At 34.9% G+C, this 26,801-nt stretch overlaps 1 protein-coding gene and 1 long non-coding RNA gene across 2 annotated transcripts in view; one reads left to right on the plus strand and one right to left on the minus strand.

Annotated features, from left to right (window-relative positions):
- The window catches only part of LOC141562033 (uncharacterized), an 88,493-nt gene that overhangs the window by 3,635 nt on the left and 58,057 nt on the right, over positions 1–26,801 (plus strand). The window lies entirely within an intron of this gene.
- Positions 2,072–4,338, minus strand: LOC141561381 (uncharacterized). The gene is made up of 2 exons (XR_012488040.1): positions 4,220–4,338; positions 2,072–3,326 (listed from the first exon to the last, which is right to left on the minus strand). It is a non-coding gene; the product is annotated as an uncharacterized LOC141561381 (long non-coding RNA).

The raw sequence follows: 26,801 nt of genomic DNA on the forward strand, positions 1-26,801 counted from the left end.
TTCTGATGATAAAAAGTTACTATGGTGACAAGGAAGATCAAAATAAACACTCAGAAGAAGGTAAAGTCAAGGCTACTATTTCTAAAGCTTTCAATAAAAGTAAGAATTGGGTTCAACCCATGAAGAGCTCAAACGGGATTTTGAAAATCGAGGAAGAGAGATAAGAGAAAAAAGTCAGAAGATAAATGAAAGTGACACAAAAAGAAATACAAAAAGCTACTGAGAAGAATACCTTAAAAAAAAAATTGGCCAAATGGTAAAGGGAGCTACAAAAGCTTAATGGGGAAAATAATTCCTTAAAAATCAGAATTGAGTAAATAGAAGCTAATGACCTTAAGAGAAAGCAAGATAAAATAAAAAAATACCAAGTTCTCTATGAAATTTCTCTATGAAAAATGGGGGAAAATGTGAAATATCTCATTAAAAAAAAACTGGAAAATAGATCTATGAGAAACAATTTAAAAATTATTACTCCATCTGAAACTCATGATCAGAAAAAAAAAACCTAGATGTTTTAATTTCAAGAAATTATCAAGGAAAATTTACCTGATATTCTAGAATCAAAGGACAAAGTTGATATTAAGGATCCCACTGATCCCCTGCCTCTGAAAGAGATGCCAAGATCAAAAATATTTCCAGGAATATTATAGCCAAATTCTTTAACTTTCATGTCAAGGAGAAAATAATGGGAGCATCCAGCAAAAAGCAATTCAAATAATATGGAGCCACAGTCAGGATAACAGAAGATTTAGCAATTTTTACACTAAAGAACCAGAGAGCTTGGAATATGATATTTTGTAGTGCAATGGAGCTAGGGTTATAACCAAGAATTTGAATGCAATCCTTCAAGGAAAAAAGGATATGAAAATTCAGTGAAATAGAAGACTTTCAAGCCTTCATGATGAAAAAATGAGAGATGAAAAAAAATTTTCAATTTCAAATCCAGGACTCAGGAGAAACATAAAAAAAAAAGTAATTTTAAAAGAGAAATCAGAAGGGATTTACATTTCTATCTGGAAGGATAATACTTGTAACTCATAAGAACTTTCTTATTGTTATGTAAGTTAGTAGGAGTAAAATATGGACCACAGAGCACAGGTAATAAAAAAGAGGTGAGAAAGTAATGCCCTTGGAGAAAGGAAAAAGGAGATTTAGAATACCATTAATTTATCCACCATAGAAGTATCAAGAAAAAGCTTTTAACAATGGAGGGGAAGAGCAAGAGAAAGGATTAAGTGAATCTAACTCTCATCTAACCCAAAATCTAATCTAACTCAAAGAGGAAATAACATACATACTCAGTATGGGTATAGAAATCTTATCTTACCCTGCAGCAAAATAATAGGAAGGAAATATGAGAAAGATGGAAGGTGATAGAACAGAGAGCATATTGGGGAAGGGGATGGTCCAAAGTAAAACACTTTGAAGGAGGAAGAGGGTAAAAGGAAAGAGAAAATAGTATAAACTGGGGTAATTTTGAAGCAAATTTCTCTGATAAAGGTCTCTTTTCTCAAATGTCTATGGAACTAAGTCAAATTTATAAGAAATAAGAACCATTACCCCACTAATAAATGATCAAAAGATATAAATTACACCCCAGGTCTATAAGGTCATGGATATACTTTACCTTACAATACTATGACTAGGCATGAATACTGAAAGAGATTTTTAAAAGAAAATATTGTATATGCAAAAATATATATCTTTTCTAAGGATAACCAATTGGAAACTGCAAGAAGGTTCATCAGTTAGGGAATGGCTGAATAAATTTTATGTGATTATGATGGAATATTATGATTTTACAAGAAATGATGAACAGGATATTAAAAAAAAAACTTGGAAAGTCCCATATGAACTCAAGGAAAGTGAAATGTAATGTGTACAAAATAATAGTAATGTTGTAAAGACGATCAGTTGTAAATGACTTTGCTATTCTCAGCAATACAATGATACAAGACTACTTTGAGGGACTTATGATGAGAAAATGCTACCCATATCCATAGAAAGAACTGATTCTGTTTGAATACAGACAGAAGCATACTTTTTTCTTTATTTTAAGTGATTTCTTTGAGGGTTAGGAGATCTATGTTTTCTTTCACAACATAAATTTGATGGAAATGGTTTATATAACTTCATATGTGACTTCTAAATGGGGGTGTTGGGGAAGTAAGGTGAAAATCAGGAACTCAAAACTTAAAATTTATATTTATCATTTTAAATGTAAATGGAGAAATAAAAATAGTTCTACAAAGCAATGTTACAACAAATTCAAATGAGCATAAAAATGGAGGCACTGCAGAAGAAAACATGTAGGAAGAAAATGAATGCTGAGGTTCTGTTTCAACATCTTAACTGATTAGAAATTCATTTTATCCTAAGGCCAAAGTGTAAACTGCCTAGCACCATTTAAACAGCTTCTCGTTTTTTATATACTATAAGTAAAATCATAATCACAAAACCACAAAAACTTCAAGGGAAATTATTTATGGCATTATCTTCGCGAAAACATTTTAAATGAGGCAAAAATGTACTAAGTATTTAAAACGGAATGGTCATTTCTACAAGGACAGTAATTGCAAGTAAGTTATCACATTCCAATGGAAATTTTGTAGCTGAATTTCAATGCTACTTGCTAAAGTGTATATGGAGAGTTTGGGAAAATTTGGTAACTAATTGCCTTCTTAAGTGTGAGGACGGGAGTAGATTACTATCACTTTTAAAATAGTCTACAGTGAGTTAGCCAGAAATAGTGAATTTTGTAATATGAAATGCTGGAGTAAATAGCCTGTGAGAAAAATACAACACTAAATAACTGATACTATAAATTGGGTTATATGTGATGCCAAAATAAATTAGGTACTATTGCATTTATTCTGTTCTCCTTTTAAGTAAAATGTATTATTATTGTTTTATGATTATGATGATGATTATATCATATCAGAAAACTTGTTATATCTATGGTTTTGAGCTAAGCTACCCTAGCTATGTAATTTGTGATCTGTCTAAATATAATTCAAACATTAATATAAGTGATGTGGTTAATTATAACAGGAACTATTATAATCAGAATTCTTCACACTGTTCCGTGTTTTAGAGTTCTGGCACAGAGAATGCCATCCTCATCAGAATGTTTGGTTTAGCTGTCAAATAAAGCATCCCAAAATGTAATCAAACTTATGTATTGATTGAGCAGGTTGCTGGTATGGTGGAAAAACCACGAGGCCTTAGATCAAGAAGATCTGAATTTGAATCAAGGCATATATACATACTTACAAATTGTCTGATCCAGGCCAAGTCATATAATGCTTGTCTCAGAGGTTCCTTATCTGTGAAATGAGGACACATTAGAAAAAGACATGACAAAACACTCTATATCTTTACCAAGAAAATGCCACAGAGTCAACTCTGAGATTTTTCTTTCAAATCTCCAGACAATTTCATGGGAAAAACTTCAGCTAGCCATGTAACATCCTTAACTGGAGGATCAGCCCAGGACTCCCCAAAATTACAAGGAATAAGGATTATCTGGGATGGGGACAAGCTAGAAGCCTTTTCAATAATATCAGGGTAAGGATGTTATTATCACCACTATTACTCAATATTGCACTAGCAATGTTTTCTGTAGCAATAAGGGAAGACAAAGAAAGTGAAGGAATTAGGACTGGCAATGAGAAAATGCAACTGTCAGTCTTGCCAGAGAAGATGATGGTAGGCTTGGAGAATCCTAGAGAATCAAGGCAGAACTACTTAACTTTACTTTACATAAGTTAACTTAGTAGTTAACTTAACGTTAACAAAGTTGCAGGATATAAAATACATGCCCATAAATCACTAGAATTTGTTTAAATCGGCAAGAGAGCCAGCAGCACGAGAGAGAAATCCCATTTAAAATAACTCACAATATAAAGCGTTTGGGAGTCTCTCTGCCAAGACAAACCCAGACGATCCCAAAACATTTGCTTGTCTCATGAATAAAGTCAGATCTAAACAATTCAAAAGATCTCATCTTCTCAAGGGCAGGCCCAGCCAATATCATGAAATAACCATTTCACCTAAATTAACTTGTTTGGTGCTCCTTCCTGTCAAATTACCCAAGACAAAGAGGAGAGTAAAATATTTGACAGAGCTAGTCAAAATAACCAAATCCACGTAAAAGAACAAAGAGGAAGGATATCAAGGAAATCAACGAAAAGGGCAAAGGAAGGAGATCTGGTCTTACCCCCTCTCCAATATAAAAGTGGTTAGTTATGTGGCAGCAGCCACTGCGGCCCCAGTGTGCGAGTGACCATGGCGCTGGCGCCCCAACGGCTGTAGCTGCGCTGGGGCCGGTACTGGACTGGCGGCAACGCCAGCAGCCCCAGGAAGGGAGACTTCAACCGGAACAGATGCCCGGGAAGCGAGCTCGCCGCGTGCAGCCGCTCCTGAGCTGCAGATTCTCACCTTCCCTCCCTCCCAAACCCTCACTGAGAATGCCAGCCGTGTTTGGGATTCTGACTACCCCTTCCCTCAATCGGCCCGCCCTCCCATCACCATGTTTCCTTATCCCCTTCCCTCCCACCCTGCTGTCCTGTAAGATACATTTCTTTACTCAATTGTACATGTTTGATATTTCCCAATTGAGCCAAGCATGTTAACCCGCCTTCTACTCCTTATCTCCCTCCTCTTCCTTTCCATTGTAAAAGCTTTTTCTTCCCTCTTTTATGTGTCACAATCCCATTCTACCTTTATAGGTTATAGGTTAACAGCTTCCTCCCTATATATTCCTCTCAGCCCTTCATCTTTTTTTCTTAGATATTCCCATTCAACTCCCACCTGTGCCTTCTATGTATACTCCTTCTAAGTGCACTAAAAATGAGAAAATTCTGGTAAGTTACCAGTCTCATCTTCCCTTGGAAGAATGTTCACAATTTTACCTTATTAAGTCCTTCATGATCTTCCTTTTTATGTTTGTCGAGAGTCTAATATTCCAAAGTCAAATTTTCCATTCAGTTCTGGTCTTTTCATGAAGCATGTTGAAAGCCCTTTAGAAAATGTAGTTCATCTTATACCTTCGGAATCCAATTCTTATATTCCAACAAGAAATTTGGTTTTACACACATATACTGTATCTGGGATATACTGTAACACATTTAACATGTATGGGATTGCCTGTCATCTAGGGGAGAGGGGAGAGGAAGGGAGGGGAAAATTTGGAAAAGTGAATGCAAGGGATAATGTTGTAAAAAAACAAACAAACAAAAATGTCCATGCATATGTACCGTCAAAAAAATTATAAAACTAAATTTTAAAAATGTAGTTTAAAGAAAAACTGCTTTGGCATCAAATAATGCAAATGAAGATAGGAAGAATCATAATAAACGGGATTGAATTTTATGCCCAGCCTAAGTCAGGGGCCATCAGAATTGCAACGTCTTTTAATTGCTTTTCACAGAATGCCCTACATCTTTAACTTTGGTTCATCTGCTTCCAGCAAAATACAAAACATTCAACAGGTTTTGCACAAGAAAATGTGTCGGCTTCTTAGGGAGCTTTCAACTTCTAGACATCATTCTTGCTGCCAAACATTTGTTGAGTCACCTGGGGCAATCACTATGTCTGCATACCTGAAGACACAAGGGCATAGGCTTTGGAAGATGGGACAAAACCACACAGCTGTTGCTCTTTGGTGAATCACAGACAACCCACAACATTTCCTCCTCTGAACGTGTGCCAAGTTCTCTGGAAAAAAAATAAATGAAGGATATTTCCCATGTGCTGTATTTTTGTTTCAGCCTCAAGGAAAAATTCTCGGAATCATCTCTTTATTCGAGTAGTTTGCCTACTGAAATATTAAAATGTGACTTTTGTCATAGAAATTCTCTTAACTTAGGCAAAAAATATATAAGCAAACTTAAGTAAAAACAACACCTCAGTCCTAACAAACCTTGGCCGATTTAGAAAAGGAATGCAGGTTGCCCTTTTCCCAGGTGGATTTCTGTCAAAACTAATTTCCCAACATCCAGAACATCAAAGGCAGCCTTTACCTCTTCAACTCACTTCAACAGGAATTGTGCCTTATTTCGTTTGGGTCAACTTGGATTGTTTTAAGGAGAACTATCTTTGTGACATCAGAAGTCCCTGTAAGCAGGGTTGAGTCTGAAATTGAGGATGTTGTTGAGGGGAAACTTTGATGTTGTTTGATTGCTTAGGACATAAGAGGGGCATTCAGTGTTAACAGCTAATATTTGTTACTATACATGAATTTAAGCAGCATTGTGATGGCCAAATGCATACCCTCCATAATCTTTAAAAAATAATTCAAAAAACAAAAAGAAACATTCCTATTCCCTAAGCAGCTTGGAAGCCCAGCCCTTATGTCTCCTGATGGTGTTAGTTTGCAGGAGGTTGTGTGGCTGGGAGTCTACAGATATGTCTGTCTTAGTGTGTGTGCATATGTGTGCATATGTGCATGAGAGCAATCCTTAGTGGGGGCTGCTTCTGCAGATTAAGATATAAATGTCATTTTAATAAAGGATGAATAATAAACCAAAATAAGTTTCAGTTGGACATTATATACAAAGTATAAGTCTGAATTAGAATATTGATGGCCAGGATTGTGTTATCAACTGAGGGAAAGGAAAGATCTTAATCATGAAAAGTGAACATCATTAGCTAATGTTACAGTCTCCACTGGAATTGTGATTTCTCAAGAAAAATCTGAAATGATTCAGATAAGAATCGGTTTATTAAAACATATCTATTTTTCCCTCTATGTTTTAATGGCATCAACAAATAATAGAGTCAAAGCACTCCAGGTAGCAATAATTGAAAACCTAATAAAAAGGAAGTATTTCACCATTGTTCTTGTAATTCTCTCATACCCAGATTGATTTCAAGATTGATGCAGTAAAAAAAAAAAAAAAAAAAAAAAATGTGCAGTTTGTTGAAAAAAAGAGCAATTTGTGTTTGAATTGTAAAAGTGTTCTATGCATAATCTTCTGGATTTCAGTTAACTGTGTGGTTCATCTTGGAATATTCTTTCTTAGCAGACAGTGAATAAAGTAGTGGTAATTTCCTTGCCTTCCTCCCTATCGTTTCTGCCTTATTCTTTTGAAAATCTGAGCATCAGGCTAGCTGCCTCATAATCAGGCATTTAATGTGATGTCACCTACTTGGCCTTGTGTTGAATCCTAAAGTCCGCCAGAGAAATAGCTTTGGGTTCCAGTTTTTTTTTTTTTTTTAATTGGCTTAAGGATTAAGACTAAGATGAAGAAAGCATCAGTGAGTCTCATCTGAATCTACCCAAGGTCTACTTTCATTGTTTCCAAATGCAATTTTATTTCTACCAATAATTAGCCTGGGCCCTTGCCACCTGTACTTAAGTTGAAATTGTGAGTGGGGAGAAAAATAGATCTACCTTTCCTCATCTCCTTTCCACCAATATTGATAGAATTATTGACAATGAGTGTTCTCTGTTTCTAGCAGAAAAAACAAAAAACAAAAAAACAAAAAACAAACAAAAAAAAAAACATCCCCTTGTCTCTCTGTTTTAATTCTGTTTCCTCCTGTTCTTTGTCTAAATAGCTAAAAATTTCTGCCCTAGAGAATAAAAGCCTTTCAGGATTATTTCGCATAGTGAATCTCTTTCCATTTAAGGTAAAAATGAGGTCACCAGAACCAGGAGAAGCCAAAGGGAAGAGGCCATAACTCCTGGACTTGGAGATCTTTGAGACTGAAGGAGAACTCAAAAAATGGTGAGACCAAATGTTCATTAGCTAGGCAACTAATTCACAAGGTTACCTTGGACAAAAATAATTGAAAATGCTTTAGAAGCCCAGAGCAGCTATCCAATGGAATTTTTAAACATTTTTTTTTCATCACTGCGTTTAGTTATCGAGGTTTTGATAACTTTATTTGAGACGGACGTTGGATTTGCCCCATTGCTGTTTGGACCATAATAAGTATTTATTATTAAAAGTATCACCTCAGACAAAATGATTGTTCTTTCTAAACCTTTAAATCACTAATCAATATTGGTTATATAGGGCAAATGATAACTTTGGTAATGCTGGGAAATAATACTTGGGCCCCTATTTTAATAGCTGTCAGTCATGATAAGGAGGCTTTATTGAGATCTATTCTAACATCAAAACAACACAGTGCTGAAACACAAAAAAACACTCATGTTTTCTAATCAGTTTTACCAAAGGTTTATCTCTTTTATGTTTTTTTCATAAAATCAACTCTTATTTTTAGTTATTAATTCAATAGTTTTTTTTTTATTTTCAATTTTATCAATTTCTCCTTTTAATTTTAGAATTTCAAGTTTAGTATTTGATTGGAGGTTTTAATTTGGGCTTTTTCTAGCTTTTTAAGTTACAAGCCAAATTCATTGATCTTTTATTTCTCTGTTTTATTCAAGTAAGTCTCTAAAGATAAAAAAAATTTCCTGTTATTACCGCTTTGGCTATATCCCACAAATTTTGGTATATTGTCTCATTGTTGTCATTCTCTTGAGTGAAATTATTGGGTCTATGTTTTGTTGTTTCACCCAGTCATTCTTTAGGATGAGATTATTTAGGTTCCAATTACTTTTTGGTCTATTTATCGCTAGTTTGTTATTGAATGTAGTTTTTATTGTATCGTGATCTTTAACTTTTCTTATTTGTTTTATGGTTTGATTTATCTAATTCTGAGAGTGCAAAGTTGAGATCTCCCACTATTATAGTTTTGCTCTATATGTCTTCTTGCAACTCTCTTAACTTTTCCTTTAGGAAGTTAGATGCTACAACACTTGATGCATATATGTTTAGTATTGTTATGGCTTCATTGTTTGTGCTACCCTTTAGCAAGATAATATGTCCTTCCTTATTTTTTTAATTAGATTAAATTTTTCTTTTGCTCGATCTGAGATAAGGATGGCTACCCCTGCTTTTTTTTTTTTTTTACTTCACCTGAAGTATAATAGATTCTGCTCCAACCTTTTACCTTTATTCTGTATGTATCACCCTGCTTTAAATGTGTTTCCTGTAAATAGCATATTGTAGGGCTCTGACTTTGGATCCAGGCTGCTTTCCTGCCTCCACTTTACAGGGGAGTTCATCCCATTCATGACTAATTCTGTATTTCCTGCCATCTTATTATCACCAGATTATGCTTTTCTTTTTTCTTATCCCCCTTACCGCCCTCCCCAGTATTAAACTTATGGATACCACTGGCCTCAAGCACCTCTCCCTCTTTATAGTAGTCCCTCTGCCCCCTGTGAATCTCTTCCCCTTTCTTATACCGTATTACTCTTTTCCTTTTCCCTTTTCTTCTTCCACTTTTTAATGAGGTGAGAAGTTTCTCTGCAAAGCAAATATGTCAGTTAATTTCTCTTTGAACCAAATCTGATGAGAGTAAGATTCATACAATGTTACTCCCACTCCCTAAATTCCTTCAAATAGGATAGGTTTCCTTTGCTTCTTTGTGGGATGTAGTTTCCCTCTTTTTATCTCCCCTTTTCCCTTTTTCTGATACTATCCCCTTTCCATTTCTACTTTCCCTTTTTTATATTATATCAGTAAAATCAAATTATACATGCACTCTTTATGTATGTCCATAACAGAAATACAGTTCTCAAGAGTTCTTTTTACCTTTTCCTGATACTTTTGAATCCTAGATTTGGAGGTCAAAATTTTTGTTTATTTCTGTTTTTTTTTTTCTTTCCATTAGAAACAAGTGGAATTTACCTGTTTCATTATGTGTCCATCTCCTTACCTGGAAGAAAATTCTCAGCTTAGCTGGTAGTTTATTCTTGGCTGCATTCCAAGTTCTTTTGCCTTTTGGAATATCAGATTCCAGGCCCTTTGATCCTTTACTGTGGGAGCAGCTAGATCCTGAGTGATCCTTATTGTAAAAATAATTTTCACATTTATAAAAAGTCTTCGTAAGGCTTAATTCACTCTGAGTTTATTTAACTTCTGTTCTGTATTGTTATAAGTTAGAATGGATGCTCCCTCCCTCAGGCAAAAAACAAATAACTATATATTTTGATAATTTTTAAGAGAACAAGGTTGGCTAAATACTGGTTTTCAAATGGGATTTTTCATTTATAAGGAAATATAATGAAAGTTGGCCTAATCTCTTAGAAAACAAAGATGAAGTAGACAATGAATGTTTAATATAACTATATTCTTAAGCAATTCTTATTTTTTAATTGCATTTTTGTCAATCAATTAAAATATGCCTTCTCTCAAAAAAAAAAGTGGCTATCATAAAAACTAAGTGATATTGGTGATGAATTGAACTGATGATGAGTGGAAATGATGAGATACACAAAGCAAAGAAGTAAATTCTATATGTATAAACTTTTCCTGGTGCAAAGGATTAATTATTAAATGAGCTTATAGATTCTTAGTGAGCACTTTCCTTATTTAGAACTGTACTTCCTAAAAAGGCTTATTTCTTAGGGCTGATAACCTTGCTTACCCTCATTATTTCAATAAAACTGGTAAGCTTATAAATTAAAGTGAGGTGAAAGAAGCCCCACGGAATTGGCTGAGCTTGTTTCTCAACAAATTCTTTATATTTTTATGGACTATTATGTTAGATACTTCCATACATGAAGTGGAACTGATAACAACTTCACCATTCATATACTTGAGAGTGAACTGATAAAGCCTTCATTTCTTCCCTGTTGTTCCATATACAATAATGATCAGTTTTAACATGATGCCAATACCTCCAAATAACTTAGTCAACCATTTTAGGTATTTCTTAAGTAATAGCCAGGTAGTGTTACTTGTAACTTCCTCTTAATATTCTAGCCAAGGTGAAAATACCTAATTTTTTAAAATTACGTTTACAAAAGATAAAACAGGATTAGCAAGGGTAGGTAAACTGTCCACCTTCTTTTAGTTGATGAATCTATTCTGTCCCTCAACTGTTGAGCTGGGAATTTCTCCAGGAGAATTTCTATTTCCTTAAATAATTTTTCTTTTGTTTTATGTTTTAGGGAGAAAATAAGGAACATTTTTTTAAGAGGGAGAGAACAGATTTTAAAATTCACTTAACTTTAGTTCATGAGATTGCCTAAATTCTAATTAAGTGTTCTAGAGAAACTGAATTGCCATTTGGATATTTTCCAGTTCATACAAATACTTCCCTTTTTATGAACCAAGAAGGAGTTAAGATGTCAGTTTTTTGTTACTGGTCACTGAGAAATCTGACTCTAGATAACTGAAAAGTAGTGTGTTTGTTGCAAGAGTTTTTGGTTTGTTTGTTTTTGTTTTTTAATAGCACTAAACTGCTTTTCTGTTTTTGCAAATTTCCAAACTCTTACATCTTCTTTTAACACAGTTAAAGTAAATAGATTACAATTTACATATCCCATTAGTGGGCTTTAGTTAGAGTTCCTTAAGAACTACTTTTACTATCACATCTCAAATAACAGAATTCACTAAATTATCTAATTTTGTTTCTCTTCCTCTTACCCCTTCTTCCAGTCAGGGAAAGAAGGAAGGAGCAAGAAAGAGAAAGGGATTCTATGCACTATTCTCCTAGGCCTGGTGAGGCCTTAATTTATTTGAATTTGCTTAATGTAATTTAGAAACACCCAAGCAGCTATCTCACCACTGGATTTGTATGTTGGTCACATCTAACATCCCATATAAAGTTATCAAATATAAAGCAATTTTGTCCAATAGAGCCGGTAACATTCTTATAGCATTTGCCATATGCTAAACACTTTTGCAATCATGGTCTTCACAGCAACAATCATAACCAATTATCTTTCCAAATCAGAAAACTGGGCAGAGATAGACTAATTTGCCATAAATCATATGGCTAATACAGTTTTGTAACTGAAACAGAGAATGGTGGGTTTGCGGAAAACAGGCTTTCTCCCCTCACACTGCCATGCTGGTGCTGCCAGGGGTGCCCAGACTCCTGCCAAGCAGTTGTTGGACAGAACTCATGAAGGCTGGAGTAGCTGGGACCAGGATTTCCCTTTGATGGTAGTTTCAGGTGCCAAGGTTTGGGGAATGCTGACCTTGCAGCCTGACTCCCACTCTATCCTCATTCCTCTCAGCCAGGGTGGGGAGATGTTTGGTCAAGGGTGTGTGGAATCTCCATGGCTGTTGCTGCTTTCCCAACAGCACTTCAGCATTCTCTTTTCTTATTCAGATCCCAGATGAGAGAAGTTAGCAAGCAGAGCGATTTGGGCTATAAAGATCCTGTTAGCAGTCCTTACAAAAGATGGGCATCCTGGAATTTGGGGAGCAGAGCAGCCAAGTGACCAGGGCTGTAGAGAGGGTCCCCTTAATTCCATCTGGGGCCCCTTTCCCAGAGGAATAGAAGGAGCCTCCAGACAAGACAGAGGTGCTAGCAGAAAGTTGCCATTTTTCTAGTTGTTGTTTTGATTAGTTGCCAAATTCCTTAATCAGTTTCTCTCAAAACCTTGAGAGAATCTGCTGTCATTTTTGCTTTTCTATAATTTTAATGAGTAACCTATTTTCTGCAGCTCCCAGTGAGGCTAGAACTGGGTCCATAGGGAAAAAGTTAGGCTGTTTTCCTTGTTAAAATGGGACTAAGGGATGCTAAGAATCTTTCTTGGTAGCAAAATCTAGCTCACAGAACAAACATGACACAGACATTATGCACAGAGACACAGACAAAATCACCAAGATAAAATGACATGAAAAAGATTCTATTAAAAAGCTATTAGAAATAATTCAGAATCTTAGCAAAGTTTCAGGACAAAATAAATCCACATAAATCCTCAGCATTTTTATACTTTACCAATACAATCCAAGAGCAAGAGATACAAAGGGAAATTCCATTCAAAAATGGTCGATAGTATAAAATATTTGGGAATATATCTACCAAAGGAAAGTCAGGAATTATATGAGCAAAATTACAAAACACTTGCCACAAAAATAAAGTCAGATTTAAATAATTGGAAAGACATTAAGTGCTCCTGGATAGGCTGAGGGAATATAATCAAGATGACAATACTCCCTAAACTGATCTATTTATTTAGTGCTATACCAATCAGACTCCCAAGAAACTATTTTAATGACCTAGAAAAAATAACAACAGAATTCATATGGAACAACAAAAGGTCGAGAATTTCAAGGGAAGTAATGAAAAAAAAAATCAAATGAAGGTGTCCTAGCTGTACCTGATCTAGAACTATATTATAAAGTAGCAGTCACCAAAACCATTCGGTATTGGCTAAGAAATAGACTAGTTGATCAGTGGAATAGGTTAGGTTCACAGGACAAGATAGTAAATAAAAATAGCAATCTAGTGTTTGACAAACACAAAGATCCCAACTTTTGGGATAAGAATTCATTATTTGACAAAATCTGCTGGGAAAACTGGAAATTAGTATGGCAGAAACTAGGCATGGACCCACACTTAACACCACATAGTAAGATAAGATCAAAATGGGTCCATGATTTAGGTATAAAGAACGAGATCATAAATAAATTAGAGGAACAAAGGATAGGTTTACCTCTCAGACTTGTGGAGGAGGAAGGTATTTGTGACCAAAGGAGAACCAGAGATCATTATTGATCACAAAATAGAAAAATTTGATTCTATCAAATTAAGAAGCTTTTGTACAAACAAAACTACTGCAAACAAGATTCGAAGGGAAGTAACAAATTGGGGAAACATTTTTACAGTTAAAGGTTCTCATAAAGGCTGCATCTCCAAAATATACAGAGAATTGACTCTAAGTTATAAGAAATCAAGCCATTCTCCAATTGATAAATGGTCAAAAGATATGAACAGACAATTTTCAGATGATGAAATTGAAACTATTTCCACTCATATGAAAGAGTGTTCCAACTCACTATTGATCAGAGAAATGCAAATTAAGACAACTCTGATATACCACTACACACCTGACAGATTGCCTAAGATGACTGGAACAAATAATGATGAATGTTGGAGGGGCTGTGGGAAAACTGGGACACTGATGCATTGCTGGTGGAGTTGTGAAAGAATCCAACCATTCTGGAGAGCAATCTGGAATTATGCCCCCAAAGTTATCAAACTGCATACCCTTTGACCCAGCAGTGCTACTACTGGGCTTATATCCTACGGAAATACTAAAGAAGGGAAAGGGGCCTATATGTGCCAAAATGTTTGTGACAGCCTTTTTTGTAGTGGCTAGAAACTGGAAAATGAATGGATGCCCATCAATTGGAGAATGGTTGAGTAAATTATGGTATATGAATGTTAAGGAATATTATTGTTTTGTAAGAAATGACCAACAGTATGAATACAGAGAGGCTTGGAGAGACTTACATCAACTGATGCTAAGTGAAACGAGCAGAACTAGGAGATCATTATACACTTTAACAACATTATATGAGGATGTATGCTGATGGAAGTGGATTTCTTCAGCATAGAGAAGAGCTAATCCAATTCCAACTGATCAATGATGGACAAAATCAGCTACACCCAGAGAAGGAACACTGAGAAATGAGTGTAAATTGTGAGCATTTTTCTCCTCAGGTTATTTTTACCTTCCGAATCCAATTCTTTTGCAACAACAACAACAACAACAACAAAATTCGGTTCTGCACATATATAGTACCTAGGATATATTATAACATATTTAATATGTATGGGAATGCCTGCCATCTGGGGAGGGTATAGAGGGAAGGAGGGGAAAAATTCGCAACAGAAGGGAGTACAAGGGATAATGTTGCAAAAAATTACCTATGCATATGTACTGTGAAAAAATGTTATAATTATAAAATTAATTTAAAAAATTAAAGAAATAACATTACCATCAGTGGAATGATAAGACTTAGATGTCATAACCACGTTAAAGAATTAAACTCTTTAATGGAATGTCATATATCAGCAATCTTCCCAGCCTCTAAGCCTTCTGCTGAGGCGTGATCAATAATAATTTTCTTGAAATCATCCATATCTTATCCTATACTAGAGTTTCCCAGATGTCTTATAAATATTTCCTTATTTACTCCTAAGGAAACTTTGTCTTGTACCAAGCTTGGTAATACACAGAAGTATTTGTGTCTATAATCACAATTCATAAAGGACCTGATTTCTATTGCATCTTCATTCCCTCTATCCAAAGTTACATCTTTCAAATTATTCAATAGATGGCAAAATTTTAATTGCTACTTAAAAACTGGAATTGCGAATGATTACATTGGTTTGTAAGTTTTCTATGAATTTTGCTTGTTGTACATTGGTTTTCATACTGTGCTACCAACATTCCTAAAGATGTAGTGGATGTCATTATAGAAGCAAGCATAATTATCCCTAAAACTATACAAGAAATGCACCTTTTTTTCCCTTATGTGTTATCACTAACTTTTTCTCACATGTTTTCAGAGAATGCTCAGCTGAACGACCATGCCAGTTGCTCATGTTAGAACAAATAGCAGTCATTGGGCTATAAAAACCAATTTACTCCCAACTTTATTACCAATACATTGTGTGATAGTATAATTGATACAAGTAACATTCCAAACATCACCTTTTCTTGTTACATTTGAATTTTTACCCACAATAAATGCAAAAACATTAGTTCAGCAATTACACATCTGTAGTATATAATTGTTATGTATGAAACTCTGGTAACATTCTTTATGATTTGTGGAAAAGGGTAAAACAGTCCATAAATATAGGGAAGACTCTAGAAATAATCCTACGGGTTGGATAATGACAAATTTTAGGGACAGATATTAGGGAGACTGGACTCATTGCGCCAATTGAATTCTAGCATCTTTGATGGTGAAAGTGATTTTTGGTTTCACCCGTTTCCCATAGTGAGCCTACAACTTGTGTTTGTGTTTTATAAGGCAGATAGAAGGAGATGTGATGTTAGCATTGGAGAAACATATGGGGAGGGAGAGGTTCAAGAAGAAGCCAGGAAAATTCATTATTACAGGAAGTGTAGAACAGTTTGAACCAATTTCTCTGTCCAGTGCTTTCTCAAAGATCTATTGTACAGTACCAAAGATACCACCCTGCATGATCCCATCCAGTTTTTAATCTTCCCAAGTTATAAGATTGAAGCATCGTGATTTATATATGTAAACCCAATGCTGAGCACCAGAAACCAGTCCTATGAGGGACAGCATGGTGAATGTGACTAGAAACCATCTCATTATATGAAGTCTTCTCCTTTGTCCATTTCGTCTCTTTTTTGACTGATATTTTCCTCATTTGTCATGAGATATGGGTTGAATTTCTTCTTTATTGGAGGAGATGCATTGGGGGTATCATTCTGGTATCCACTTTGTTTCTCCATCTGTGGAAACACAAGCATATTCTGGTCCTTCAGTTAGCATCCCAAGGATCTTTCCTCATGACCTCAGCTTGAGTGACAGAGAAGGAAACTATATCTTTCTGTTGTTTTTCTGTGGGTATAAGCCCATTATAATTTAATATAAGGAAATACAAGGTATACATGTCCTTATTCAATCTTCTAGAAGGGGTATTTTATCCCCATCTTTCCAGTTTTGGAAGGGTTGCCTTGATGTCTCTGTGCCATTGTTTGAAAAGTGTAATGTTCTGGTTAGCTTTCTGAAGGTCTTGGAACTAGCCTTTGTTTCAGCAGAATAATCACCACCAGAATAGTCAGCGATAAAATCCAAAGTCTGTCTCCTTCGCCTAGGGCTGGGCTAGCTTTCTGGAGGTCCTCTGGAATGGGTCTTGGTCTCAGTGGAAAAATGCAGGAGGCAGGAGAGTCACCATGGGCTGGTCAAGTCTATTCTCTTAAAGTTCAAGAAGCAGGAGAACCATCAGGAGAATCTTTATCTTGAAGTCTGTCTCCTCTCCCAGATCTCTTTAATTTTTATATACTCTATTATAATTACATCATTGTAGGTTTCAATCTTGTAGAATAGATGTCAACTTGTAGAACTACTAAGTACCAAGTACATGTAAACTAGAGAATAATTATATTGATTCTATTGTTAACACCTTGTTTTAGGATTAAATCAATCATACTGAACTAGAGAACCTGTTAATCACCATGCTAAACTAGATAATAGTTGTCTTTATCAATCCACTGAGTTAACACCTTGTTGTAGGATTAAATCCATCATACAGAGTTCTTTTACAGAAAAGAGCTGGCCCTGTAGGATTAGAGATTATAAGCAGTCCCTATGACATGGGTGATATGATAGCATAAGCAAAAAGTCTTGGGAGCTTTATTAATGTAGAAGGAACCGTTACCAATTTTAAGCATCCTTAGTCCCCTAAGGCAAAAGCAATAAGGAGATGATCTATACTATTTTAACCGATATGAACAGTAGCTATAATAAATGAAGCATAAGTATAGATGGAGACATAAACATATTGAGATCTACCAAAGTCAGGGGTTTATGAAATCCATCTGTCACATCTACAAATTTCAGGGACCTCAAGGGTTAATAGTTGCAGAGGATGGTTGATGAGCAAAAGTTATTTAATAGAATCAGGGGATGGTTGAGGCATTTAAGTTATATAGGAGGGTCATTCTTTCACTAGTTGACGTACTTGTTCCCTTGTGATATGGAGCAACTTCAGAAGAAATTGGGAGGATTGATGCCAGATATTATGGGGTAGTGACGCATTTTCATAAGCAGTGAGAAAGATTACAGGATGACTGAGAGGGTGATCAACTTCCCCATTCTCTAGAAAAAAGAGGACCAGGCAAATGAATATGAGATGGAGTATGCATTATGTAAACAGGTGCAGATCTTACTCTGATGTTTTGGAGGGACAAAAATGCTGCCCCATTTCATCCCTAGAACCTTTAATTCAGTTGTTTCAATGCTTTCTAGAACTTCTATTATATAATGACTATCAAATACAATATTGAGATCTCTGGATTATTCTTCTAATAGTGTTAAGATAGCACAAAATTATTTTTTCTGAGTGGATGTAAAAAATGTTTTAATTATACTTTTAATCTTTTTGTGTGGTATGTAATAAGGTGTATGTTTCCTTAGTGACATCAGTAAAATAAAATAAAATACATAGTAATGCCTCTGGAATAAGTGTGCATTTGACTATTTTCAATAATCCATTGTTATTTCTGTATAAACCCAGGCAAAGGAAAGAATGCATTGTCCATTTCTCCTTGAGAAATTGTAAATATTATAAATATTATATGCCAATCAGAGCTGTTGACTATTAATTCTTCCTTTTGTGATGTGTTGTATGCCAGAAGTATCTTTATAGGAACCCTATAAAGATACTTGTCCACTTAGTTGAATTCCTCTTTTTGCAGTTCATATAACTAATTGTGCCACTAAGTTAGAGGAAGGAGTTATGACTTTACTGGGTGAAGGAGTGGGACTAAACTATTCAGTGACGTCATCTCCCTGGTGAATGATGCTATTGGATAAATATGAATGGTGATCATAGAAATTTTAAATGGTTAGTAAGGATTTCCCCTGTAAATCCAAGCCATTTTCGATCTTCTGTAGCTTGTTCCTCTCAGCGATCTGGGAGAATTGAGGTCAGGACCTTTTTTTGAATATATTAAATAAATGTGTCAATTCATAATTGGGAATCCCCAATGATGGCCATATCCAATTTATATAAATCAACAAATTTTGCAAGTCCCTCAATGTCTTTTAGGACTGTCTTTTAATTTTTACCTTTTTTGGTCTTATATCTTCATTGCCAAAAATATATATCCTAAAGAAGTGTAGGGAGAATGTTTTTGTACTTTCTCAGGCCCTATTATAAATCCCCATCTCTTCAGACGTATTTCCAAGTTGGAAAGAGCTTATGTCTTAATATTGACATTGGGGTGTACAAAAAAGATGTCATTCATATACTGTATGATATGATATACATGCCTATCCCTATATATGACTGCAATGCTCTACTACAAGGTTTATTTTTGGAGTCACAACATTCAGTTAATACAACTATTCTATATTTTCTCTTCTTAATCTGTTCTCCAGATCTGTCACTTTTTACGTTTCATGTTCTGTCCTATTTTTTATTCTTTCCAATCTGTTTTGTTATTTCTTGGTTTCCCATAGCTTCACTGACCTCTTCCCCTTCCCTGCTGATCTTCAGTCATTTTCATCTTTAAGACAATTTCTCCTTTTCTACTGTGTTAGCACTTTTTTCATAATCTTCTTGTTTTTCTTAATTTTTTTTTTTAAATTTAGGTTTTCCCCAATGTGCTTTATTTGATTTTTGCATTCTTTTTTGAGTTCTCTCTGGGCAGGGAACCATTTCACACTCTTTGGTGTAGAAGCTTTTTTTTTTTTTTTTTTTTTTTTTTTTTTGCTCTAGTGTTCTCCTTTGAAGATGAGCCCCAGGCTTCTCTGTTCCTGTAATAACTTTATATGATGAGGTTCAAATGTATTTGTTTTTTAATTTGGTTTTAAGAAGGAGGTATTAATGTATGTAAAGGTATTAATCTCATCACAGGGCAGGGGGATGGTGCCTCTAGCTTCACTTCAGCTTTCCTCTCTGCCCTAGAAGCCCAAACCAAGAGTTCAACCTCCTGCAAGAAACTGTACACAGCAGTATCCCTACCCTACTGCTTCTGCACAATTAGGCACTGGTTCCTTCTTGCCCAGAGCCATGTTTTTGCATTTGTTTGCAATTTCTCTAATTGGCTGAATTTCACTCAGTCTGCTTCTCATAGCTCAACTCCATATTGTTTCCAGGAGCTGAAAGACTCTGTGCTTCCTTCTGAGGTTCCAATCACACCCAGCTAGGGGGTCCCTGCTTGCTACATATCATGGAGTTAGCCTGAAGGTGTTTGCACTCACATGGGTTAATCCCTTGTAAGACTTGCTTTAAGTCATCTCAGGTGGTAATAGGGGGACCTCAATTCTGTCCCAAGTCTTCTTGATATTTCACCAGGTTACATTCACCCTCAGACCCAAATTGGTCCTGTTTGTGAGAGAAATCTGAAGAGCTGGCAATTTATCCACCTACTCTATCATCTTCCCAGAATTCTCCAATGACATCCGTTCTTAACCAACTACAACTTTACTGAATGAAAAATTTTAGAAAGACATGCATTGAGGATTCTCCCTCAGTATAGAACACTACCTATTCTAGTTAGTCTCCAATTTAGGAATAATTAACAGAACCATTCTATTCAATGAAATATCTAAACTCTAAAACGTGTTGTTACCTCAGTCTTTTTCTACACACCACATATGCAATTTGCCCTTACTTTGAGTATGTTTATTAAACTTTGTTTCACACATCATGCCTTTCTTTAACGTTATGGTCACTCAAGCATTGTGAGATTTCACATTTTGAAGAAAACAGATAGTGCCAGCATTAGTCCAAATTAGGAAAAGCTTTTAAAATGCTATCTTTAGGAGATCTCTTTGTTATTGAGTCCATATTTAATCCTATTTAGAATGGTACTAGTGAATATTCAACAAGATAATCCCAGTACTGGAACTTGGCCACACTTTGCCAGATAATGAAAATTCCTTTCCATTGCTCATGAAGACATGCTGGTATGCTATACCTAGTCTTCCACTAGTGTTCCAGTCTACTTGATCAGAAGTCCCTTTGGCAACCTTCCCATAGGCAATAATATCCAAGGGAATGCTCAATACTTATTTTTTGATACAGCATAAATTAGGGAAATGGATGTTAATCACCCAGACTCAACTAGCATTCTAACAATAGAATAAAAGCTGTTGGAGGACAAAGGCAAGACTGTGCCCTTACTTATCTTTGATTGTCTAGAATGTAAGAACACAATTTTGATTTATTAATATTTCTATTATTGATAAAGTGCTAACAGAAAGTTTTCTATATTAACCCTTTGTAACATTGGAAATTGCTTGCAATACATTTGCACTTAGGATAATTATTGGTTTGGTCTTTTAGCTGAGAGTCACCTCTGTTAGATTTTCCAAAGTAGAAAATTCCTTACTTAATCATTTACTGCATAAAACTATAGAGATCATCTCTCTAATATTTCATTTTTCTCTACCTTCAATCTCTTTATTATTGCAGATGAGATCATAATAGATGTAAATGTCATGAAAAATATGAACACAAAAACGACAAAGATATAGATAGACACAAAGGAAGAATATGAACAGTGAGTTTTCTTTTTGAATTCTCTAAATTTATTAGAATGTACTTTGTATTGAGGTCTAAGAGATGTAAACATCAGGCCATTTTAAAGTTTATACATGCATGTTGAAAAAATCAAAATAAAATATAATCAAAAAGACATAAAATCGCAAGCAGAATACCTCTGTAAAAATATCTGTAATACAGTAGAGGTCATCGATACAACAATAATAATTGCATTACTGCATAAATCTATTGAGATCAACTAATATTTCATTTTCTCTACATTTAATCACTTAATTATTGCAGATGAGATGATAATAGATCTAAATGTCAATGAAAAATATGGACATAAAAAAGACAAAGATATAGATAAAGACATTAATCAAGAAATCACAAAGGAAGAATGTGAATGGTGAGTTTTCTTTCTGAATCCTCTAAGTTTATTAGAATATACTTTATATTGAGGTCTAAGAGATGTAAGCATGAGACGATTTTAAAGTTGCAGACGCATTTTGAAAAAAAAAATCAAATTAAAACATAATCCGAAAGACATAAAATCCCAAGTAGAATACATCTGTAAAAATATCTGTAATACAGTAGAGGTCATTGCGACAATAATAATAATTGCACTTTAATACCTATCCTATTGCATTTTTAAAAATATTTTTAAAGTTCTTTCAAATAGACTTTTATTTTTATGTTGATCAGTATTCACTTTTTATTGTCAGTCTGTCCACTGAAATTAAATGTCTGAGTCAACATATTTCCAAAATAATCCAGAATATTCAAGAAGAACATATCACTTTACTATGTAACTGATTGAAGTGTTTCCGCTCCATGAATCTTGAGATTTTGAAACTAGGAAATAATTTGTTTACAATATTTTTCCTGAGCCACTATTTAATTCAATTACTTGTTGACCATAAAGAATACAATCTCTTCTATGATTGTAATGTTAAACCTCAGGAAACATCTGTTATACAAAAGCATTTCTCATATAAGTCCAACATATCGATCCATATTTATATACTTAGACTATGAGGGCTCTGAGAAGCTGCAAAACACAAAAGAAATGCTTCTCTTTAAATTAAGTGTAATTCTATTTCAAGAAATATTTCTGGGTCTATTCAAAAATCAAATATGCTGCCAGTTAGTTCTTTAGTTTACAAAGCTAAAATAAAAAGGAACAAATTGCCATTACTAAACTTTATATTTTAAAGGAGAGATTCTTTTTTTCTCTTTTTGTGTCTGAGACTGAACTGACTTTAGCTAAATTCCCTTGGTTGTCATAGCAGAACTGTCCCTGGATTGTCCCTTCTCTCCTCTCTTAATCTTTTCCCTTCTTCACTCAGGCTCTTAGCTTTATGCTCCTTTCATGAACCTGGTGTTCAGAAGATAGAGAGATCTTCTTGAGACCAAGACACACTTTTAATTTGGGGAAGTTATTCTACAGTGTTTTATCCCACACACCACACATATTTGTACTCTATTGCCAGCCCCAGTGTTATTCCTCATCATAAATACCAGTGTATGCAAGAAGAAATCAGTATCACTGAGTAGACCTTAGGTTCCTGGGGAAGTGGGAAGCAGGAAGATTCCCACACTGACCCATCTGTCCTCTGACAAGGGAAGTTCTTGGCAGATAGGAAAAAGGCCTGAAGATACACCAGAGGCAGCTGGATCTCAGAATTTTTTTTAACAGGTTAGGGAGGAATAGGATTGGGTCAAGTTTGAAGGTATTGATTGAAGGAATTCTCCCATAGAAGGAAACTAGGCCCATTCCCCCAATGTAATTGAGAACCTCCTCATCAAAATGTTTTCATACCTATGGAGTCCACCCAGAGCTGCAGTGACTTAGTCCATATTCAAGAAGCAAATATACATGTCAGGCTCAGAAATGCACTCTGCTCGTCCTCACTAAGTTGTCGATGCTTCTCTAAATCACGTTGAACTTCTCTGAACTCAGTTTTCCCAGGAGGAGGAGGATTGTATAAGAGACACTGGTCTCTAATTGTTTCCAGAACCACCTCCTTCCCCTTCCCCAATCCTCTCTACACTCTGTGATTGAGTTGGGACTTGACAGCAGGAAAACAATTCTTGTCATTGGTTTTTGTTTTGTTGCTGGCAAGTTCTCGACTCATCATAACTTTGTGAACTTCTTTACCTTTTAAAACTGCAGTTATCTGGCCCAGACACACAAACCCCTGCTTTAAGTTCACCAATATAAAGAACCCCTCAAGAGCAGGCTAGATGTGATGTGTACTATGGATGTGAACATTATTCTTGGAGACATGCCCTGACTCTCCCACAATAAAAAGGATTCCTTTTCCAGGTCCCTACAAATGTAAACAATGACTTTTTACAATGCCCTTTGCTCAAATTGAGCCTATCTGCCATTGTAAGTGAAGATTTACCTTTCATGTTTTTGATTCCTTTCAAGGATATAGGAAATCCCAGATAAGGAAAAATACACCCTCTCAAAGTAGTGAATGCACCTTCTTTCCAAAAATGTCAGATGCCTAGAGCACAGAGAGTGTAAGTGATCTCAGTGTCCACCCACAAGTCCATGTGTTAAAAGACATGAAGGTATGAAGCAGAGACTGGGCCCTTCTGTCTGGGTGACATTAGGACAGCTGATTAATTTGAGTGAGCTTCCTTTTTGTGAGCATTTTCATGAGCTTTAATAGATTGGATAAGCCCTGTCTGACATAGCAGAAAAAAAAAAGCTCCTTTTTACATTCAGAAGCTTGTTCATATCTTGCTTTAGGGTTAGTAGAACTTCACATTGCCAACTCCTTGAAATTTCTTTAAATCCCCAGGTGGATATGAATACTCTCAAAATTCTTTGAATATTTCAAATGGAAAAGACATCATCTTTGGCAAATTAGATGTATGAGAGATGCTTAGAAAGTGAAAATTTATTCTTAAAGGTATATGATCTGGCTCTTCCATAATCAACTGGATTCTCTTACAAGGACTTTCCAGATATAAAAGAATGTGAAAGAAATAATTTTCTGAAATGCTATATTGACACTTTCTTTTAAAACCTGGATTTCATGGTGGTTGTTTTTATTTGCTATTCCAGGTATGTTTAAGCTACAAACCAAAAATTATTGAAGAAAGCATGCGTAATGAGAATGGTAAGTTTCTTCTTCTTTTCTTCTTCTTCTTCTTCTTCTTCTTCTTCTTCTTCTTCTTCTTCTTCTTCTTCTTCTTCTTCTTCTTCTTCTTCTTCTTCTTCTTCTTCTTCTTTTTTGTTCTTGTTGGTTTCATGTTGGAGGAATTGTCTCATTCAACCCAATTTGAAACAGATTTTTAGCAACTACAGCTAAATCTAGAGAATTACTTAAAATTGATGTATTTTGAGGAGCTCACCATATAAATAACTAATCATAGTCTTTGATTCAGGAATATTCAGCAACTAGAAACAATGTACTGGATCTTCGAATGGCCATTGAAGAGAGTTGTTCACTGAAGCTGATACTTCAGTTAGTGCTGTACTATTTTTTCCTAAACCTTTCTAACCTTACTCCTCACCTCTCCTCCCAAAACTTATTTATGTTGAAGTCATAGCCTTTATCTTTCCTTTTTCTTTTGTCAGCAAGAGGATCCTGGTATATTCTTGAGCACTTAGATTCATCTACAGGATAGATTCTAAGTAGATATTTGTATAAATACTCAAGGAAATTGTTATTCATAGCATTGTGCAAGTCAAAGGAAGTGACTTTAAGGCACTGACCTATGTCCTCATTCTTCTTTCCTTCATTAGTGCCCCTGGCGAGTAGTTGTTTTATCTTTTATCTGTATGCTGAATTGGTTTTAATTCAATGAGAAGAAATACAATCTGAGTTAGAAACCAATGACATAAAAAGGTTTTAGCTTTATCCCCCTTCTCAGGAATTGATTGTATTTCACTTATTACTAACCAGAACTAATAATCAATATTTCTGGAGAGAAAAAATGGTATAAAAATCTCAAAGATTTTTCTGTAGAGAGCTATAACATGTACTAAGACTTTTTCAAGAATTGTTTTCCCTTGATTCTCAAAATAATCCTACTGTGATTGATACTAGTCTTTATTTATTCAAAACAAAATACAAAGTTAGAGAAAGACAGAAAACGAAAACAAAACAAAATGTTGTATGTTCAGCAAAACATCAAAGGATTCACAATATGTAATAATTAATGTCCAATTCAAGAAAACATACATAATAATTGAAGAGATCCTTCTTTTCCTTCTTGTGGCCTACTCTTTTGATCTCTGCTCTGTCCTTTTAATTTTACTCTTTTTTTCCCATCTTTCATCTTCCCTACTTCCCCAAGTTGGCTATACTTAAGTCCTTAAGCATGGAGATGTGTGTTTGTGTGTGTGTGTGTGTGTGTGTGTGTGTGTATGTGTAAGAATATGTATATATATATATATATATATATACATATATGAAATATAATGTAGATTTCTTTCTTGATTGAATCTTTTAAGTTTGACTGTCTGAGATCAGTGATTATAAATCCTGTTTTGTTTTTTTTTAATAAATACTACTTCTTATCATTTTTGTATTGTTTGTTTATATGTTTTATTTCTTGGGTCTGCTAACTCTTCTTTTTCTTCTAATTCTTAATTTACCTTACTATTACATCTACTTAACCTCCCCCTACTCATAAATTCTTCCCTTATTTCTGCCCCCCATCTTTTCCCTCCCTCTTTATCTCTGTCCCATTTATCTAAATACCTTGTTCCACTGCATATATCTATACATCTTTCTATATCCCACCTTATCCTATTCCCTTCTACATTATTTCTTTATATATTTTGAAGGGTGCTATTCCCTTCATAGTATATATGATATATACACATGCATATTTATGTACATACATGCATATACACAAATACAGATATATATGTATATATATATATATATATATATATATTTATATATATATATATATATATATACATGTGGGTATATAAAAATATATAAAGATATGCATTGTTGCTTCTTTTACCCATTCCCATTTGGAGTAGATTCTCAGAACTACTAGTTCTTACCCTCAATCTATTCCTCTGTGTCAGTTCTTCCTCTGCAGGTCATTTATATTGCATCATTACAATTTTTATCTTTTCCTGGACAGTTTTGTTTTTTAGAATTAAATAATAGCTCTACCACAATTTTTCTTTTAGACTACCCAATGACTGATGAAAATCTGAAACATATATATTTCCATGTAATGCATTTCCATAAACATTGTGTCCTTGAGTCACTTGAAATTAATCTTTGATGTTGGTTTTCTCTATTAAATTATCTGTTAAGTTTGGGTTTAGTTGAGACAAATTCCTGAAAATCTTCAAGTTCATGGCAAGTCCATTTTTTATTTATATGTTAATTCTGCCAGATATGTTACTTTTGGTCACAGGCCTAGTTCTTTTAATTGTCTGTATATATTATGCCACGATGTTATGCCACAGTCTCCTTGAGCTGTTCTGCCTCAGTTTCCCTGCACTAGTTTCCCTTATTGTCCTGACTGAGTTTCCCTGAATTGTTCTATGTCAGTTTTCTTAACTGTTCTGCCTCAGTCGTCTTAAGTTGGAAACCCCTCCCCCCCCCCCGGTTCATTAATACTGAGGACCATTTGATCTAAAGTTATAAATTGTCAATGGGAGGTGAAGAGCAGATCAGACATCCTGGCTCCTAGCTCCTTCTGCCTTCAAAGAATTTTTAACACTGTCCATCCAAGAGATGAGATCATCCTGGATATTTCAATTGATATTCTTACTCCTGACT

Source organism: Sminthopsis crassicaudata, chromosome 3 (genome assembly GCF_048593235.1).
Source record: "Sminthopsis crassicaudata isolate SCR6 chromosome 3, ASM4859323v1, whole genome shotgun sequence".
Classification (NCBI taxonomy): domain Eukaryota; kingdom Metazoa; phylum Chordata; class Mammalia; order Dasyuromorphia; family Dasyuridae; genus Sminthopsis; species Sminthopsis crassicaudata.